The 22,484-nt window shown below is 40.2% G+C and overlaps 1 pseudogene; it reads right to left on the reverse strand.

The window, feature by feature from the left end:
- Positions 1-17,531, reverse strand: part of LOC148034343 (uncharacterized) — a 34,994-nt pseudogene extending 17,463 nt beyond the window's left edge.
- Between the last annotated feature and the right edge of the window lie 4,953 nt (positions 17,532-22,484).

Below are 22,484 nucleotides of genomic sequence, written 5' to 3' on the forward strand. Positions count from 1 at the left end.
CCGCTAGACTCCAATGCTTTCCTCCGCCACTGCTGCTATCTCTACACATCAACTGAAGCATTCACAATCGTTAGTAAAATAACACAATTAAACCGACAAAAGTGAATACCTAGCAGTCTTCAGCTACATAAATAAATCAACTGGTTAGAAATAAATCCTAACCTTAATTTATTACGAGTGCGCACTCTAAACTCATAAACATTTATTAATTTAATATGCATTTTACGGAATCACCCGCTATGGAATCACCCATGTACACACTAAATTAATGAAACGCCCGAAAAGGACAGGCATCCCCATCAACTTCTCGCACAAAGAATCCTCTTTGTGTATGAGCCCCGGTCATCTAAGTTTACGGAATCCACCGTAAAACCTCACGGAATCCACCATGGAATATGCCTCCTGGCATCATACCCCCGGGGTGGGATAGCAATTGACCTCAATTGCTATTAGCTCAATGTGGAGCTAACAGAGTGGGGAAAGCATTTAGGTCTCTAGCGTGCAGCCATTGTGCTTCCTCTACAGGATGGTTCTTAAATTTCACTAGATATCTAGAATACCTTCGGCCAGTTCTAGTGGTCATGTAATCAGTGTCTATAATGGCTTCTGGTTCAAGGATTTCAGTCTCTTCTTCTAGTAAAGGTGGGTTTTCATAGACAGGGTGGATAGGTAATTGTCCTCTAAATGGTCTCAATAAACTAATATGAATGTATTATGAATTTTCCAATGAGATGGTAATTCTAACTTGAATGCATTGTCATTAATCTTATGAATGATTCTAAATGGTCCGTAGAATCTAGGGGCTAATTTGACAACTGGATGTCTATCTACACTTTGCAGTCTACGCTTTTCTATTCTAAGCCAAACATAATCATCAACTTTGAAATTCATGGCTTGTCTTTTCTTGTTGGCTTGTTTGGTATATGATTGTTGGGCTTTAGCAATCATATCCTCTACTTCATCAAAAATAGTGTTATGCATAACAGCAATATCATCGGCACTTTGTATTCTATTAGACAAAGATGCAACAGGTGTAGATAATCTATGTCCATAAATAACTTCAAAAGGTGCTTTCTTTGTAGATGTGTGCGGTGTATTGTTATATGCAAACTGTAATAAATGTAAATGAGTATCCCATGTCTGAGGTTTAGAGATAGTGTATGCACGTAAAAGATCTAAAATAGTGCTATTTGTGGCTTCTGTTTGTCCATTTGTTTCTGGATGAAATGCAGATGAAAAATCAATCTTTGTGCCTAGATTTGCAAACAGTGTAATCCAGAAATTATTACAAAATCTAGAATCTCTATCTGAAATGATCACTTTCGGCAATCCATGGTTAGTAAAAACAATTTTCAAAAATAATTGTGCTGCTTGTGATGCTGTTAAAGTTTTCTTACATGCAATGAAATATGCTTGCTTACTAAATCTATCTACAATTGTCCAAATCATGTCATGGTTAGATTTAGTATTTGGTAAGCCAGTAATGAAATCCATAGATATATGTTCCCAAGGTTTAGATGGAATAGATAAAGGCATTAATAACCCATACTGTTTACCATGATGTCTTTTTATTCTTTGACAAATCAGACATTCAGAAACAAAATTAGACACATCTGCATCCATATGCGGCCAATAAAAATCTTCAGTTAACATGCGTAATGTAGAAATGATACCTCTATGACCTTGATATGGGGGACAATGAATTTCATTTAAAACAAAAGATCGGAATGGAATAGTAACACACAGTCTCTTTTCAAAGAACATGAATCCATCATTATATGACAATGAATCAACAGGAATGAAATTATTTTGAATTAATTTTTGCCAATCAGAATGAAAAGTAATATCCTGGTGATATGTGTCTTTCATAGCAATCAAAGAATCAAAAGATATGATAGAAATGTTATGAATTGCAGGTCTTCTACTTAATGCATCGGCAACTACATTTTCTTTTCCAGGTTGGTATTGGATGATAGGATGGAAACTTTGAATGAATGAAGCCCATTTGATATGACGGTCAGAAATTTGAGGTTGGCTAAGTAGATGTCTAATGCTTTGCTGGTCGGTTTTTATCATGAATTCTGAACCCATTAAATAATGCTTCCATTGTTTTAATGCTTGTACAACTGCTAAGAGTTCCTTGTCATAAGTGGAATATTTAAGCTCAGAGGGTTTCAGCTTAGAACTAGAATATGCTATTGGATGGTTGTCTTGCATTAATACGGCTCCTATTCCTGATCCGCTAGCATCAGTCACAACTAAAAATAATGGTCTATTAAAGTCAGGCAATTGTAGGACAGGGGCATTGGTCAATGCACGTTTAAGTAAATCAAAGGATTTCTGCTGGTTTTCAGTCCATTGATAAACAATACCTTTCTTAAGAAGTTTGGTCAGTGGTAAAGCAAGTAATGAGAAATTACGTACAAACTTCCTATAGAAACTAGCAAGACCAAGGAATGAGCGTAGTTCATGTACATTTTTAGGAATAGGCCAATGCAATATTGCATCAATTTTCTTAGGATCAACTTTAATTCCTTCTTTTGATACAATATGACCTAGATATTCTATTTCTGTCTTAAAGAATTCACTCTTGTCAGAATTTGCAAACAATTGATTTTCTTTCAGTAATTGAAAAACTAATGATAAATGCTCATAATGCTCTTTTTCACTTTGACTGAACACTAAAATATCATCAAAGAAAACAATCACACAATACTGATATTTTAGAAAAATACGGTTCATCATTCTACTGAAAGTAGCAGGTGCATTAGTTAATCCGAATGGCATAACTAAGAATTCGTAATGGCCAAACTGTGTCCTGAATGCAGTCTTAAATATGTCGGATCTATCTAACCTCACCTGATGATATCCAGATTTAAGGTCAATTTTACTAAATATAGAAGATCCTTGCAGTTTGTCCATAAGGTCGTCAACTCTAGGTATAGGATACCTATTCTTTACAGTGATCTTGTTTAATGCTCGGTAGTCAATACACATCCGATAAGTATTATTCTTTTTCTTGACTAAGAGCACAGGTGCACCGAATGGAGAACTGCTAGGTCGAATTAAACCTCTATTTAGTAATTCTTCTACTTGAGTGTAGATTTCTTTTTGCTCTATTTGATTGTGCCTATATGGGGCTTTGCAAGGTGGTTGTGTGCCAGGTATTAGGTCAATCTTATGGTCTTCTGGACGTGATGGAGGTAAACCTGGTGGTAGGTCTTCTGCAAAACAATCCTTAAAATATGCAAGAAATTCCTTATGTCTAGGGTGCATATGAGTTTCTTTTGCGTGTAATTCATTCACCCAAATGAGATATGATTTAGTGTTCTTGCGTAGTGCACGTTTTGCTTGAGTATGCGAAAGCAGTGGAAACATATGAGATGCATGCATACCAAATAATGTAATAGATTTTCCTTGAAAATTTATATTCATTGTGTGTGTAGAATAATCTATATTGGGATTATGTTGGTGTCTCCATGGCATTCCTAGAATAATGTCACTAGACTGTAATGGGACAACTAAGAAATTTCTTCTTTCAATATATGGACCAATTTGAATTTCTAAATTTTGAACTTCTTGTGTGCCATTGTACCTAGTGCCTAAAAATGCAGCTTTTATGCGATAGTGCGTAGGTACTATATGCAATTTCAATTCCTTTACCAATTTTGCTGAAATAAAGTCATGGGTACTACCGTCATCATGCAATATAATTCTTTCTTTTCCATGCACCATACATTTCATAGTCAACAATGAATGTAAAGTAGGCATACCTGGTAAAGTGTCGGAAGTAGTAGTAGGATCATCTTCTTCTTCAGTGAAGTCCGGCATATCCTCATGCTCGTCTTCGTCCATAGCTCCAAGGTAGTTGATATGTGCTGATGGCTTCTTTGAATGACAATTTGCTGCGAGATGCCCTGGCTGGTGACACTTGTAGCATACGATGGGCTTGGCTTTGGTCACATTATTTGCAATGGCTGGGAGTCTGGGTATATTTGGATTTGCTTGTTGAATAGGCTTAGGATTTGGATTGACAGTGGATGGTAATGTAGGTGGTTTAGGCCAATTCTTGCGGAAAGATGGTGATGAAAAACGACCTGGATTAAACCTTCTGAAATTTGAATTGAATTGTTTAGATCCATAATTACCGTTTGCTTGGAATGGCTGTGGTCGTCGATCTCTTCCACGTAACTTATCTTCAGTGTCGTGAGCTAAGGAGATGGCATCTTCAAGGGTAGCAGGCTTGAACATATTCACCTCAGCGTAGTAATGTCCAAGAAGTCCAGACATATACTTCCGCTTATGTGTCGTCTCTGGTACGTCTTCAAGCATGCGTAGCTGTAGGAGTGCATTCCAAAAACGCTCTGTATACTGTGGAATAGGCTCACGGTCGCGCTGTTGAAGTAAATCCCATTGCTTGATAGCCTTCTCATGAAATTGCGGTGGAAGGAAATTTTGCATGAACTTCTTCTTAAAATCTTCCCATGTAGCAGGACATTCTATACTCTTGCGAACGACAGTCCACCAAAGTGATGCTCTATCTATCAGATGGTTAGTAACACACTTGATTTTATCTTTCTCGGGATAAGTTTCTTCATGGAAATAGTCATCAAACTGGCTAATGAATGATAAAACAGTCTTTCCTTCTCTTATGCCATTGAAAGTGCGAAACTTGAAACTTCGTTTACTTATCTTGGATTCCTTGCGAATGGTTTGTGCTTCAAGAGTGGCGTCGATGGTACGGCGAATCAGATCTTCAGCTTGGGGTTCTTCTTTATCAGTGGACGCTCCTTGTAGCTTTGTCAATTGCGCTTGCAAGGCTTGCCTAGCTCTTCGTTCTTCGTCCAATTGTAACATGATAAGATCCAGCTTTTGCTCCATGGTAGGCTCGGGTAGGTCGTCTTCAACCATAGGATCATCCATATGAGGGGTAGTCATCCTGTAAAACTCAACAAACCTTTCTCACTAAATATCAGTTAGCGGGATGAGCATAGCTCAAATTTGGGGTTACAAGGCTATGTATTTTTGGGTATTTTCTTCTTCAATTTTCAGAAATTCTTAAATATTTCTGTCTCCGTTTGCTGAAAGTACTTCAACGAACTTGCAGATAGGTAAAACAGCTTGCTGCGAACAACTTTCCAGTTCTGAGTTTTTGCAAACGAACAAATCTTCTAGGAGTTTCGAGCGTTAGTCAGTTCTGATTTAGTCTGACTTGCAGAGTTGCAGACTTAACAGACTTGCAGGGTTGTTGACTTGCTGGACTTAGCCGATTTGCAGGACTTGCAGTACTTGATTAGTGTCGACTTGCGAAACTTGACTTCTGATGCGCAGGACCCGGAGTTTACAGACTTCTCTACCTTCACTGACTTGCAGAGTTTGAAGTAACTTAAGCTTAATTAGTTAAGCTTAAGCTTAATAAGCTTAAGTAAGTCCGCCGTTTTTTGATCGTGAGGGGGGGGGGGGCCGTTTTTTCTTCGCGCGATTTTCGGGCTGATCCTCCTCTTGATCGATTCGACGATTATGAAGCTTATAAGCTTCTTAAGCTTAAAACTAAGCTTTTTAATGAAGAAGATTAGAGATTTCTCACTGTTTTATCACGATTTGTTCATGGAGTTGAGGGAGTGGTCCTCCGCCGACAGAGAGTGGTCCTTCGCGATCTGAGAGTGGAAATAGGGGTTCTTGATCGCCAGAAGTCTGCCTGTATCGACGGTTCGCGACGAGATTGACTGTCGAGGCCGTTTGTTCCTGGAGCTCCGCCTTCGCCCGAGATTGGTAGCGATTGGAAGCCCTTGATCTCTGCTCCGCTCTGATACCACTGGTGCGCAGATCGGACGCAAGTAGCTCACGTAGTGAATTCCCAAAGGTCCCCAAAAACAAAGTACTCTACTTTTTAGCACAAAAACCAATGTAAAAGCAAGCACGACATGAGACAAGAGACAAATTGGGTTGAATCTCCCCCATGCCTTGTGTGAGCGCTTCACAAAGCATGTATTTAATGTATATTTCCAATCTTTTTGCTCAAAAATAGCCCAATTACAAAAATATGACAAGCTTTTAGCTTTTGAGTTTGCTTTCTACCAAAAATAGGAAAATAAAGCTAATGGACGGTGCCCAAAGAGTCTGGCACGCCCAATCTCAATGTCCAAATAAAAATAACATATCCAGGCGCATAAGCGCATACAAAATAATAATAAATAATCGATGTCTCTATAGACAATCAAAATATAGGCGTGGCGCCTATCAAAATATAGTCCAAAGATCGAAAACCCGCTAGACTCCAATGCTTTCCTCCGCCACTGCTGCTATCTCTACACATCAACTGAAGCATTCACAATCGTTAGTAAAATAACACAATTAAACCGACAAAAGTGAATACCTAGCAGTCTTCAGCTACATAAATAAATCAACTGGTTAGAAATAAATCCTAACCTTAATTTATTACGAGCGCGCACTCTAAACTCATAAACGTTTATTAATTTAATATGCATTTTGCGGAATCACCCGCTATGGAATCACCCATGTACACACTAAATTAATGAAACGCCCGAAAAGGACAGGCGTCCCCATCAACTTCTCGCACAAAGAATCCTCTTTGTGTATGAGCCCCGGTCATCTAAGTTTATGGAATCCACCGTAAAACCTCACGGAATCCACCGTGGAATATGCCTCCTGGCATCAGTCAAATATGCACTAGCGCCTCAGACACCAACTAACCTTCAGCCATTCTACCTTCTAGCCGAGCTCGTTGTCGTACAAAGCCTTTCAGGGTTTTCATGAAGCACTCCAAGAACAATATCCATCGTGTTTGGACAGGTCCAGCAATCTCCACTTCATCTACAAGATGCACAATAAGGTGGATTTGTATCGTCAGCATACTAATAGGCAGGTATTTCTCAAAGAGACAGACCATCTCCATTGCTCCCCGCCTCGCTGATTCAATAGAGGATGTCTTAATCTCCTTCTGTGAGATCCATTGTACTAAACTCGACAATCTATAAATGGCCCTGTGTATTTCTTGAGTAAGGCATCCTGCGATCGCGATCGGTAGTATAAACTGCCACAAATGAGAAAGCATTATGAACAATGGCTACACTCCAAATAGCAAAATGTGCACGCCAATTACAATCCATTCATAGTTCAAACCTAACATATCTTATGCTAGTCATGGGATTTTAGCCCTGATAATTGGTCATCTTTAGAAAATGGAGACATGAGAAAACTTATCATACCCATCAGAGTGTGGATAGACTTGACTATTTGCTTCACAATACACTCTTCTTTAGTGGAAAAAACCCAAGGAGTGCGAGGTAGCTGCATATGACCATCAGTACTCGACTGCGGCCAAAGCACCTCCATCTTGTCTACCTTCTTCAAATCCATTTGTGCCCCTATAGTGTCTCTCTTTCCTATGATGTAGTCCCATAGCAAGCTACCTACATTCTTGAAAATATGCATGTGATCCAACAAGTGGTTGATCTGTAAGTGGGTCCAATATGGCAACTCGTAGAAAATTGAGAACTATCGCATTCTGTTTGGATGTGACTCCGTGTGGACCATTTTCATCTCGTACTAGCTTCTTACGGCATTCATACGTATTGCAAATCGTCCAAGAAAACCTTCCTTGAGTTCATGACCCTCTGGCAAGAAAGCGGTGTGTCCTTGATATACCATCTTCTTCATGGTTCATGACCTTCGGGAGTCTAACAGTGGCCCGCACAATGGACATGCATGATAACCTAAGGTAATCAAACGTGTTCCAACACCTCTATCCAGTGAATACAAACTTGAACAAGATAAAATATAGATATTACCAACGAGAATGGAAGCCTATTTACCTGAGTACTCTCCGAATCCCGGAAAGTCATGCATTGTCCACATGAGAATGGCTTGAATATTGGCAGACCATCAACCATCACGCTTGCTCATATCTTGCACAGTGACCCCCTCCTCCCAAAAAATCTTAAGCTCATCGACTAATGGATGAAGACACACATCCATATTTTTAACTTTGTAGTGACCGAGTAAGCTAAGGATGAGATTTCATTTCTTCGTAGAAAGCCATGGAGGATATTGTAGTTGACAAGGACTATAGGCCACACACTGTAAGAAGTTGAGCGCAGGCCGAATGGGTTCATGCCATCCATTACAAGACCAAGACAAAGATTCCTTGGCTCTCGGGAAAAGCCTGGGAAGGTGAATCAATGTGGCTCCACGCGTGTGAATCCGCTGATATTCGTTGAACTCCATATGTTGACCTATTCTGCGCATGCCACGTTGTCAAGCTCACCATGTCCAATGTACAAAACATGTGGTTTATGCAGGGGATAAGCGAAAAGTGTCTAAGAACTTTTTGAGGGATGGTTTGCCCTTGCAAGTCCTGTCCATACCTGTGAGCACCGTACTTTGGACATGTCTCCATAGTCTCATATTCTCCTCAAAATAGTATGCAATCGTTGATACATGCATGGATACTATTGTAGTCCATGCCAAGCTTTCGTAAAATATGTCATGCATCATCACGAGACTCAGACAGGGTATTTACACATGGTAATATATGATATTTCAGTAACCTAAAAATAATAATAAAACACCTTGAAAAAGCACAAATGTTTTACGAAGCATACGTACAAGGTACTTGAACAACTCGGTCACACTCGCATCGCTCCATCCGTATTTTGCTTGCACACTTAGGAGTGCAAGCAATGTCTTCAGGCAAGATACTCGGCACCCATCATATAATGATATGGATGCTTGGTCTTTAAGCGGATCAGAAGTCTCGATATCCATGGGAATCAATGCATCAATCATTGCCGCCATCTCAGGCTCCAAGATTGTAGGTAGGTCTGGAAGGCTGCCTATCTCCTCTCGTATTGACGGTGTAGATTGGGTACTACCTTCCAAGTGGTGGATTGGCTTAAGCGCTCCATCCATTGCATGCCCACGAACTCTTCTAATTGGCCGCAAAGGGTGCACTCCTCCTTGGGACAAGACATCACCTCCCTGGATAGAAAATTTTCCAGCCACACCCAATCTTCTTGTATATGGTATTCAATTAGCTTGCAAGTACAATGCATGATTGATATAAAATTTTCTTACCATTTGCTCAAAATCCAAGTTCGCTTTATCAATGATCTCAGATTGAAACCCGCCGAAGCGTTGTACGTGTTCTATAGACAATCGACATTTTCATCTAATTGCCAGCTTGCATTGAGAGCAAGGATAGGGGACACGCTGATTAAGATACACTTGTGATCTTGAACAACAAGACCTTCATTGTTTTCCATTTTGTCTACCTTACGACAAACAAATTGTTTTTGTTATCATTCTTTTTTTCTTTCTTAAATTGTTTAAGAAGGGACTTCTACTCTTGTAACTCAGTAAAAATTAACGTATGTAAATTCTCCACCCACCCACCCATAAATTAACGTATATATGTCGGAGTGTTTCCCATCTCGTGGTGTTGCACCGGACCTCGCCACCACTCTCTCTTTGTTTTTTATCCATTCATTATCTCCTCTCCGTCCATCTCTCTCTCTTTTGCTATATCTTTATTATGCTGTATGTTTATTCATTACAAGAGAAAGGCCCTATAAACGCGCACCATACATGCTAAATAGCGGGCATGTTTATCAGCGCATCTATTGGCACTAGTATATAGATGCGAAAAACACGTCTATATACCTGCGTTTTTAAATGTGCTTATAGATACGAAAATAAATGTACAAATTTTTCATTTCTCATAAAGTCCCTAAATATGATCAAACATCTTAATAGCTAGTATTTTTTAAAATACATTACCAACTTTACTTCTTTGTGGTCTAATATAGCTTACCCAATTGTACTTCTTTGTGTATCTTGGTGCATTGTTCTTTGGATGTGTGCATTCAATTCTAATACTATAACACAACAAACGTTATATATATCACAAAAGTAAATGGCTCTTAATTGATATTTTAGTTGTTTTTGAGTATTACAAGTATACATCCAATCATTCAAAGCTAATTATATGCTACAATGAATGATCAATTGTCAAGATTGTGGGAGACAAGGAAGGAGTCTCACTTGTAGCTTTCTTGCTTGCACAATGGGAGAATACACACAGAGGTGGAGGCTGAAAATAGTTTTCCTCTTCTTAGTTATGTAAGCCAAAAGAACTCTAGTACAAAGAAATAGAAGAACCCTATATATGGGTCTCAAACCAAACTCAACTAACTAAGGTGGCATACTAACTGAGCCACAAACTAGAGTAGATAAGGATAGCTGTCATGTAGCTATTATTCATGGGCGGTACACCAACCGCATCTGCAACTAACACATCGGTGACATAAATGCACAACGGTCACCCTGGCATATCACGAGTGGAGCTCGATATCTCAACACTCCCCCTCGTCCCAATTCCTGCACACCAAGAAGATCTCTGAACTTGCGTAGCTTTTCTGTGCCCAATGCCTTCGTAAATATATCAGCTACCTGATCCTCTGTGCTAACATAAACTAGATCAATAAGACCTAGTAAAACCCTCTCCCGCACATAGTGATAATGCACCTCAATGTACTTTGTTCTAGCATGATAGAATGGGTTATTTGCCAAGTGTATACTGCTCATGTTGTCACAATAAATGACAACTGGCCCATCTGTAGGCTGATGCATATCATAAAGTAGCTTATGCAACCAAGCTACCTCACATGCAGCCATTGTTGCACCTCTGTACTCGACCTCTGTGCTTGACAAGGCAATTGTAGGCTGTTTCTTGCTGCTCCAAGTGACTGCAGCACTCCCAAAAGAGAACACATATCCACTGGTAGATCGTCTATCAGAAATACTACCAGCCCAATCAACATCAGTGTATCCATGCAGCTGTATCTGAACCCCAGTCTCATAAAATAGTCCATACTGCAATGTGGACTTCACATACCTGAGTATGCGTCTAGCCGCATCCAAATGCGGTTTCCTTGGAGCCTGCATAAATTGACTTACCAATCCAACAGCATGGCTCAAATCTAGCCTGGTAATAGTCATATAAATCAAACTTCCTACTATGCGTCTGTACATAGTAGGGTCTTCCAGAAGCTCACCTGCATCTGCGCTCAGCTTCACATTCTGCTCCAAAGGAACTGAAATAGGCTTACAGCCTGTCATCCCATATTTGGACAGCATGTCCAATCCATACTGCCTCTGCAAGAACTGTATCCCACTTGGTGATCTAATCACCTCAATGCCCAAGAAATAACGTAACTCTCCCAAATCCTTCATCTCAAACTTCTGCTTCAATAGCATTTTCACATGAAGGATATCTTCATCACTGTCACCTGTCATAATCAAATCATCAACATAAATGACAAGTAGCATAATACATTTCTCTGTTTTTCTCACATAAAGTGAGAAATCTGCCTTGGAAATCTGAAAGCCAATAGTGACAAGATACTGTCCTATCTTGTCAAACCATGCTCTAGGTGCTTGCTTCAAGCCATACAAGGCTTTCTTCAACCTGCAAACAAACTCAGGATGAACAACATGCACATAACCTGGTGGCTGCTCCATATAGACCTCTTCTTGCAAATCACCATGCAAGAAGGCATTCTTTACATCCATCTGATGTAAAGACCATCCCTTTGATGCAGCCATAGCAATGACTACTTTTACGGTTGCCATCCTTGCAATCGGACTGAATGTTTCTTCATAGTCAATGCCATATGTTTGTGCATACCCCTTGACTACTAATCTTGCCTTGTATCTGTTCACAGAACCATCTACATTGTGCTTCACCTTATAAACCCACTTACAGCCAATTGCATTCTTACCTTTAGCCAAAGGTACCAATTCCCATGTAGCATTTGCTTCCAAGGCATCCATTTCTTCATCCATGGCTTTCTCCCATTTTTCTTTTCCCATGGCTTGCTCAAAAGAAGTGGGTTCTGGTTCCTGCATCACTTTGACCATATATGCATAGTGAATGGTTGTAAATCCATCATATTTCAGTCTATCCACAGGATACCTAGCTCTCATAGACCTGTGCAAAATAGGTTCACTCCCAGGTGCTCTCAAAACATCCCTGGTCTTCCTTACTCCAGGTGTAACAATAGAAGGAATACCCAACTCATCATCAATGCTCTGTTCTAAGCCACTGGATTCACCATCCACATAAGAGTGACCTGCATTCACATCAAACATGGGCTGATCTACCTTCTCTTTTCCTTTTCGTGATACCTGCATACCACTATCTGCATTGTTTTGAGGAGATTCTCCTGATCTCAATCTGCCTGTCCATGGCGAAGAATATGAACCACTGCTAGAGGACACTCCAGGTCCACTAATATTTTGTGACTACTATTGTGAATTCTGTGACCAGTATACCTCTCCTCTAGAGTCATGCCATGTATTGCTGCAGTGGGAGTCCTGTTCATTATGTAGACTGCTGTAGCAACTGCCTCAGCCCAATAAAAATCTGGCAAGTCTTTTTTGTTGAGCATGGCACGAGATACCTCTACAATATGTCTGTTTTTCCTTTCTGCAATTCCATTTTGTTGTGGGGTATGACTGCATGAATATTGTTGCTTTATGCTATGCTCCTGCAGGAACCTTGCAAACTCATTTCAGAGGTACTCTCCCCCTCCATCTGACCTTAGGCATTTTATTTGCAGGCCTGTTTCTTTTTCAACCATAGCTTTAAGAGTTTTGAAATGCCCAAAAACTTCACTTTTCTTTTTCATAAAATACACCCAAACTTTTATGCTATAGTCATCAATAAAAGTGACAAAATAATGACAGCCTCTAAGAGATGCAGCTTTAGTAGTCCACACATCAGAGTGGATTAATTCCAATGGATTCTTACTCTCTTGAACATGTCTAGGAAATGGTTTCCTTGCCTGTTTTCCAAACTGGCAGGCTTCACATACCTTATGCATTTCTGCAACCTTGAATTTAGGCAATCCTGCAATAATATTTTGGGCTTGCATTGATTTAAGTCGATGTACATTAACATGACCAATGTGTTTATGCCAGATATCAATATCTACAACTACACTGGTCCCATGTGCAAACATTGCTGCACTCAATTCAGACATGTCTGCATCCAACGTAAACATTCTGCCCTTCCTCTTTCCTTTTGCTATCAAGTGACCTTTATTTTTCATATCCTCAACAAAGCATCCATGAGGATTAAATCTGACCTGCAAGCCCTGCTCAACCATTTGACCAACAGAAACCAGATTCTTGGTGATATTCGGGACATGAAATACATCGCACAGGTATTTCTTTTTCCCATCCTACATGGACAAAGGAATTTTTCCAATCTGCACAATAGAATGTGCAGTATCATCACCAGTCTCCACAAATCCTGGTTTTTCCATTTTCATTGCATCCTCCATCCATTCTGCGTGACCTGTCATGTGGTTTGATGCACCTGAGTCAACATACCACACATCGTTGCTTTCTTCTACACTTGTCACAGAATTGTTCAAGTGCTGCACCATAAACAAATGCTCATTTCTATCATCACCCTGTCTACTAGAAGATGCATAATTCCCTTGTTGCAATTTCCCATTCATGATGTCATTCTGCTTTTTATAGCAATCTTTAGCCATATGACCCATTTTACCACAGTAGTAGCATTCAACATTGTTGTTTGCATTTTGGCCTCTTTGCCATCCACCACAACCTCTTTGGCTCCCCCTGCCTCTAGAGTTACCACGTCCTCCTCCATAGGGCTGGTTTTCTTGAGTTTGCTGCATATTTTGATTTCTACCACGACCTCCAAATCGGCCTCCTCTACCTCTGTCTCTACCTCTTCCAGCATTTGAGTAGAAGACAGCTTCTTTTGAAGTTCCTCCTGAAGAAGATGCACCACCATTTCTCTGCTCCTCAGAAATTAGAAGAGCAATCAACTCCTCAAAATCAAGAAATCTTTCACGGACGAAAATGGATGTTCGGAACTGTGCATAATCATTTTCTAGACCATTCAAGGTCACAGAAACTAAATCATCATCTTCCACTAGCGACCCAATGGAAGCAAGTGCATCTGCAATCTTCTTCACCTTCATGTGGTAGTCGTTGATACTCATATTTTCTCTTTGCACATTGTGCAACTCTTGCTTGAGCTGCATTTTCCTGGCTTGCGTATTTGTACTATACATTTTTGACAAAGTATCCCATGCCTCCTTTGGCGTACTTGCATCCTGAATATGCACAATCATAGAGTCTGAAATGCTGATAGATAGCCAATACATAACTTTCCTGGCTCTCTCATGCCATGCTTTAAATGCCTGCATTTGCTGTTGATTGGGAACATCAGGAAGAACTGGTTCTTCTTCATTTCCTGCAACAACTTCCCAATATCCTTTTCCCATAAGGAAATTCGTCATTCTAAACTTCCATGCTTGGAAATTGTTCTTGTCAAGCTTTTCAGTGACAATCTGTGAAAGAGAATCAGACGCCATTACAGAACACTGCAAAAAATTCTGTCACTGCAAAAAACACAGCTTCACCCTCACAAGGGCAAATCTGCAAAACTGGCGAAAGTGGTATTTGACCACACAGTCACTTCCTAGTGACGATTTTGCATAAACTCGAACCAATGATGATTTTGTAACTCCCAATGTCTCTACACAAAAGCATACGATGCAATTTCTGTGGTAACTTTTCACCGACCTGTAGAACAGTGGTCGCACAACATAAAACTGGGCCTTTTCCTGAGTGCGTGCAGAAAACTTCCGCCTCCAAAACAGGCCCCGAAATGGCCTCAAATCAAAAAAATAGGGTCGTCGAGGGCTAAACCCCTCTCGCAGCATATATTGCCCTCTTGCTTCACCGCGAAGGGCATCTCAACCTGAGACAATGCACTCTTGCAATTTCTGGTTGTGCTACCTGCAGAGATCTACTCCCAAAACAGAAAATGAAAGCAACACTGCTCCTCTTACCATAACATTGCGAGCTTGGCTTGCTTTCTTGAGCTCCTTACCACGAACAAGGCTCTGATACCATGTCAAGATTGTGGGAGAGAAGGAAGGAGTCTCACTTGTAGCTTTCTTGCTTGCACAATGGGGGAATACACACAGAGGTGGAGGCTGAAAACAGTTTTCCTCTTCTTAGTTGTGTAAGCCAAAAGAACTCTAGTACAAAGAAATAGAAGAACCCTATATATGGGTCTCAAACCAAACTCAACTAACTAAGGTGGCATACTAACTGAGCCACAAACTAGAGTAGATAAGGATAGCTGTCATGTAGCTATTATTCATGGGCGATACACCAACCGCATCTGCAACTAACACGTCGATGACATAAATGCACAACGGTCACCCTGGCATATCACGAGTGGAGCTCGATATCTCAACATCAATATCATCTTCAATGAGATCAGCCCTTGCTAGACTATCTACCTCTAGGTCTACGTTACCAATAGGGAATGAAACAAATAAGTCTATCCCACTGTCAGATGTATTACTATGCTCAATTTCTTTATCATCATCTGCAACCATATCGTTATCCTCTTCTACGCTTCCTTGAACATCCTCGCGGGGATCATCTTTCATTGCATCATGTATATCATCGATCATGGCATCATCATACAGATCATCAATGATTGTTGGATTGTCATCAACTATCTCTATATTGGTAGCATTGCCATATATTGGTTTTGAACGATTAGATATGGGGATGATGTGCCACCATCGGTTATTTTTTTACCATTGGGTGATACACAATCTACATTTAAAAAACAAAAAATAAGCAACTTAGATCTTTGTTATTTTGAGAATGTATCAAGAAGTAATATATATGAGAATAAATTGCTTCTAATATACCTACTCGCATTGTTGAGGTAGTCCAAATGTGTCATTCTTCCCTTGGTGAAATTTTATAGAGTCAATCACTACAAAATCACTTGGATAACGTCTAATTGTGCAATACTCACCCATTGTTACTACTTCTTTAAACCACTTCACATCTAGTACATATATAGAAAATTGCCTAAAGTCAAGCTTCAAAATATCTTGGATCAAGCCACAATAACCTTCCATGGTGCCATTAATATCCTGGAATTTTGCAAGGATACCACAATCCTGGGTATTTCTCTTATCATCTATACGTTGAGTTCGAAAATGTTTGCCTTCACACCAAATAGTATTGAATAATGTGCACTAGTAGTACATTGTTGAGATCATATTAATGATTTAGTTAAAGATGAAACATGTGAAATTATTATATCATATATAACTAAAGATAATTTAATTATAAGTATGTCTCACCTTTGATAAGCAACCTTGTTCATATTCCCACTCCTCTTACGATATATCCATCGCCTTCGCTTTTTCCATCTTCTCCATTTCTTCATATAGCCAATCTATATCAATATGACATGGAAGCACACTTAAATGTTCCGGATATGGGACATTACATCCATGTCTAGCACGAAATGCTTGCCTTTCGCTTAGTCTTCTTGCCCTTGCTTCTTTATATAGTGTCACCCATTTGCTCATTACTTCGTTGTTAAGCACACAAAATACATTTAACTTATCAAGTTCCTCTTTCATTAGCACTTTGCTCCTTCCTTTTCCTTGAGGTATTATAGAGGTCATCCTCAAACCTTCATCATCTTTCCATAGTCATGGTAAAGAGGGGTCCACTTCAGTAAGATATTCAGAGATTTGTACAAGGGATGATTGCACTAACCAACCCTCAGCCATGCTTCCCTCGGGCCGTGCATTTTGCCTTACAAAATCTTTTAGGGTTTTCATAAAGCACTCTAGAAAAAATATCCACCTTGCATGAACTACCCCACAAATTGTGATCTCATCAATCAAATGTATGAGTAAGTGTACTTGAGTAGTCAAAATGAAGCAAGGAAAAGTTTTCTCCACCAAACAAACCACCTCAATGGACAATAATCGAGCCTCTTGCAATGTATTTGGATCGATTTCCTTCAAACTCACAAATCTACCATCATGCAATTGAGAACGATGATTAGTTTTGTCCATAAATTCAAGCAGATTTACTAAGTGATGTACGTAGTATGTAAACTAAAAAATAAGTATAATGTATACATACCTCGCGAGCTCACCCATCTTGTAAATGATATCACGCACATCTTTCGAAACACAATGGGATATGCTAGTAGGAAGGATGAACTGTATGTAAATATTCATACATTCTTAAATAGTCTACATAGTTACTCCACTAATTAATATATTTATGGCTATGAAAATTCTTACCTGAATCATTTTGTGCCAATCGTGAGACTTCAAACCAGATAGTTGCTCCATACCTCTTTTCTTTTTCTTTATGAAGGCTCCCTTGAGGCATCTCATATATCATGTGGGAGTTCGAAAGCTACATATCTGCCGCTTCACCATCTTTTCTTCGGTCTTTGACAACATCCAAGGTGCACGCAGTAACTCGATCTTTCCTTTGGGTCCGACGCGTGGCCAAGCTTGTCTCATATGTCCAGTGCTACGTAAATCCTCCCTTACATTGATAAAATCATGAGCCCTGATTAAGTGATCCCATAATGTAGAGGCAACATTCTTGAATATATGCATGGGGTCCAACATGTGATTGATCTTGAGTTCAGTCCAATACGGGAGACGAAAAAATATAGAGAATCTAAGGCACAAACAATACTCTTGGAAAAGGAGTAACCACTGCATCATTTTTCCTTTTACATTTGCTTTATCATAAAACAGGATAGATCCTCATGATTAATATAAAACTTGAAATACATTGACAAAAGGTAATACCAAAACTTCCATGGTACCAGGCACTCTAATGCTATCATTGTATAACTCCTTTCCATATTAGTGACTTTACAACTTTCATAATCAATAGGTTGATCTATTTTCAAGGAGCTTTTCTAGCAAAGATGTGCACCTAACTCTTCAAATTAGGCATTGATATATAATGCATTTAGTTTTTTCATCTAATCAAGAGGTTGTAAGATGGGTGCTTCAATTAGGCATTACTTTAGGGTTTTGAAAGCTTCTTCACAATCATCCTTCCAAATGAGCCTTGTATCTTTGCTCAAGAGCTCGTCCAAGGGGGTTGTCATTGTCGTAGAGTGCACAATGAACCTCTTGTAATACCCCATGGCGAGCACTATAGATGAAACCCACTCACTATTTGCTATTAAATAAGTTATCTTGACTTCAAAAATATTCATTACTTTATTTTGACAAAGTTAGAATAGTTAGGATTCATGTGCCTCTGACATCGTCATATAGGCTTGACACCAAGCTCTAGATCCATGTGATGTTGGTCCATAATGGGATCAATCCCTTTCAAGTCCTTAAAGCACCATAAAATAATGTGCAAGTTCTCTTTTACTAGGTCATGTAGGACAAATAACTCCTCCTTAAGAGGACTACTAACTACTTTGAGATGAGGTTCAATCCCATCTACATGAGTTAGATTCAATTCCTTTTAACATTTCACTTCTTTGATGGAGTCCTTATAAATATGTTTTGGGTATAGGTTAAACTCCTTTAAGGGTCTTGCCTCTTTCTTATGATGCTTCATTGGAATTAATTTCTTTTATGTATCATTATGATGCCTTTAATACTACTAGTTGTTGAAATGGTACAAGGGATGTCTCTATTTTTCTTTTAAATATGACCACTTCCTGACTCGATGATTCCTCTTGTAAGGATACATCTAGGAATGTTACATAACCAGGACCCTTTGGATTGTGTTTCTTTTGTGGCATTGGTGCTTGATAGCAAGGTGGATCATCATCATAATCCTTTCTTGACAAGGATAGATCAGGGTGACAATAGCCACTAGTCAACAAAATCTTTGTTTGCTTGATCCAATTTTGATAGTACATCTTCTACATGCTCTGTGGACCTTAATTGATCTGAAAAGTACCAACTTAATTTCATTTAGTAAAATAAGATATGTATCCTTTGATGGTTTTTTGTGTTGAAATCATTGTGAAGAAGAATAAAAGAGAGAGGGGAAGAGCTCAAAATAAAGAATGGGAGGTTGAGAGAGAGAGAGAGAGAGAGAGAGATCCATTTGAAAAGAATGAGAAGATAACCATGAAGGAAAAGGAGTAGAGAAAGAGGGAAGCTACGAAGGAGGAGGAGAAGAAGATCACAAATGAACTTTTCTCTACGCTTTGAGGTAAGTATATTCTCTCTTCTCTTTTTCTTTTTCTCTTTTGTTCTATGCTCTCTTTATTTTTGTTTATGGAGAAATGCATGGGGAGGGAGAGAGAGAGAGAGAGAGAGAGAGAGAGAGAGAGAGAGAGAGATGTAGATTTAGGGAGGGAGACAAAGGGATAGAAATAAAGAGAGTGAGGAGAAAGAAATGGAGAAAGAGAGGGAGAGGAAGAGAGGAATAGAGAGAGGGAGAGGCAAATATAAATAAGAGAGAGAGGAAGAGAATAGAGAGAGGGAGGTAGAGTAGAAGGGAGAGAGAAATAGAGAGGAAGGAGAGGAAAAGAGACAAACAAAGAGAGGAAGAGAGAGAGAAATCAAGAGATGGAGGAAAAGGGACAGAGAGAGAAATAGTGAAAGGAAGGGAGAGAAATATAGAGAGAAAGGGAGAGAGGGAGGAAAAAATAGAGGGAAAGAGAAATAGAGGGAGGATCTTGTGCTACGTTGTCGTACTGCTACGCGTCCAAGGTGTGGAATCCACCAAAAAGTTGTGTGTGTGACATTTGTTACTTTGTACATATTTAGTCGTTGTGTTTGCATTTTTTTTCTGCATACCAGTATAGTGGAGAGGAGTTTGGAAGTGAATATATTTGTGGAAAGCATAGTGGTGGATATGTTTGGGAAGTTTGGATCAGTTTTAGAAGCATTAGAAAATCGATTACCATCTACCTTGGATCTTGCAATGGAGGTTCCTGAAGTTGAAAAACTAAGGGCTGCAATAGAGGTCATTAAGGAAGAGCATCCAGTCCTCTTCGCAGAAGCTCCACTAGATCCCAAGGCCAATAGAGAGAAGATGACACAAATAATGTTTGATACATTCAATGTGCCTGCTACAACTTCTGGATTGGAAGTTAATGGCAATGGGTTTAATGGTTCTGCAAACAACTGATAAAAATAGCTTCAAGATACTGCATTCTTTGCTTATCTCATTGTTTGGGGATGTGACAATTGATGCAGAGCATCAGAAACTAATGCTTATGGTTGATGGGAGTGGAAGCCATCATCAACTCAGAAAGTTAGACAAGCGCCTTGAATTAATAAGAGCTACCACAGGCAGAGTGAGTGGTGTATATGCATATTCAAATCAACAAGGCTGTGATGGTAGTTGGCTCTACTATGATGGCTGTGCATGTATTGTAATCAATGGGGGCATATAGGACTTGCCTCCAAATTCCTTGATTTAGCAAGTAGAGGTGCTCTAAAGACTGCCATTTATGTCTTTAGAGAACTGGAGAAGCTTTGTAAAATCTGGGCATGCTTATCCATATGCAGGTCATTGACATGGGGCTCGCATCTAAGCTATTTATTTGCAACTATCATTGACTTGTATGGGAGATGTGGGTGTGTCAAAGAGGCTTGTTGCATCTTTGACAGAATGCCAGAACAGGATACTATGACATGGAGTGCCATTATTGAAGCCTATGCCCAACATGGGAGAAGGGAGGAAGCTCTTTAACTTTTCAAGCAAGCACGAGATGTAGGACTAGTGTTAAATCAAGCTGTATTTGTTAGCATCTTAAAAGCATGTGCAAGTACAAGTTTTCTGATGCAAGGCAAACTAATCCATGCCTTTATCATTGAAGCTGGATTGCAGTTTGATGTCGTGGTTGCTGGTGCTCTTATTGACATGTATGTAAGGTTATATCCATGCTGGAAAGCCACCCTATGGCTAATCATACCCAATGTTAACCCCAACATGAAGAAAGCAAAAGAAAGCGGAAAAGATGCAAGGAAAAGGCAGGAAAAAAGGTAGCCCAACTGAAGGAAGAAGAGAAAAAAAGACCAAAAGCGCAAGGGCAACCTTAAAAGTCCAAGGCGAATGCCGAAGGGGAAAGCCGCATTTTAAAATGGAAAAGGCGCACCCCGAAATATTGTAAAAGAGCGCCGAGCTCTCACCCGTGCAATTTGTAAATGCAGACAGGCGGTGGATAGGAGGCTAGGAGGATAGACGGACAATGAGAAAAGAGGCCTAGGCTAATGGCCGGCCATGTAAAAAAAAAGGGGGTGACCGCCCATGGAAATTAGGGCATGTATATAAAGTTAAAAAATGAATGAGAAGAGCATTCTCGTGTGTGGCAGAAAGCGTCTCCTTCTTCTCCTCTTGCTTCTTGCCTTCTTGCCTCCTTGCGTGTGCTTGAGAGAGGGATCGAGAGAGTGTGAGGGAGTGAGGTAGTGATCGTGTGAGGGTGAGGGCTCTTGGAGAAGAAGCTCTCCATCTTCTCTCTTCATCGTTTCCTCATCTCCTCTCTTCTCTTGTCTCGTATGTGGCTATGGAGGATGAAGCTCATGGGAGAGGGATTGAGGTTGCTTGAGCTGGCCTCAAGGATCGTGGAGCTGCAAGGGTGCAAGAGAGAGGAAGGTACTCGATCGAGCATCAAGGTAAGCTCACTACACCCATAAGGTAGGCATTGCGTGATGGCTATGTGAGAGGTAGCCATGGCTGCTCGGTTCGAAACACTTGACCAATAAGTGATTCGTAGGTCTCGGGGTAGAGCTTGAAGAGCTCTCACATTTTGGTTCCGTTGCTGGGACTAACGGATTCGAGCTTTGAGCGCCGCACGCATCAGATCGAGCATGGAAGTAGGGTTTGTAGCCTGAACAGTGCTTGAGATAACTAGGAGACTTAGGAGGTTTTAATCTGAGGAATAGGTAAGTATTTGGGTTTGTTGGAAGCATTAGATTAGGACTATTGTTCTGCATTTCTATTTTTCATATTGGCTGCACTAGATTGAGGTAAAACCAGAGAAAATAGAGGTTCTGACTGCTGCTGGAAACAGGAAAATAGGGGACTAGATTCAAGCTTCTGGGTGAAACAGGGACAGGGAACTAGCTGTAAGGTGTTGCAGTGCTGGGAAAGAGCCTTAAGAGGCCTGGGAGGCCAGGATAAACCTCATTTTCTTAGTTGTCTTTGTTTGTGAGAGAGAGAGAGAGAGAGTTTCTGGTTCACATGATGAGGAAACACAACCCCGATTCTAGGCGCATTCGATTCATGCTACTTCAGGTGAGTCCAGTGAGTTCCAATAGCGCTCTGATCGGTTATGGGATGTTTTGTGATGATTGAGTGCAGAAGACAGTAAGGAGGATTCAAACGCGCCGGAATCGCACCCGTCGCCGATGCAGTCGAACCAACCTACAGTGGTCCGATTCCTAGAATCGGACCACCCGAGTTCTAGAGTCGGACCGTCCGACTTCTAGGATCGGACTGTCCAATTGAGAGTGAGTCGGACCAGTCTAGTCCGATTACCAGAATCGGACCAGCCCGATCGGACGTGCCACGTGGCACTCAAACTACCCTTATAATTGGACACTAAACTATCCAATCGAACCATCTAGTCCAAT

The sequence above is a fragment of the Lygodium microphyllum genome, chromosome 6 (assembly GCF_053477565.2).
Source record: "Lygodium microphyllum isolate KBCC chromosome 6, Lygodium_microphyllum_v1.1.10, whole genome shotgun sequence".
In the NCBI taxonomy this organism is placed as follows: Eukaryota; Viridiplantae; Streptophyta; class Polypodiopsida; order Schizaeales; family Lygodiaceae; genus Lygodium; species Lygodium microphyllum.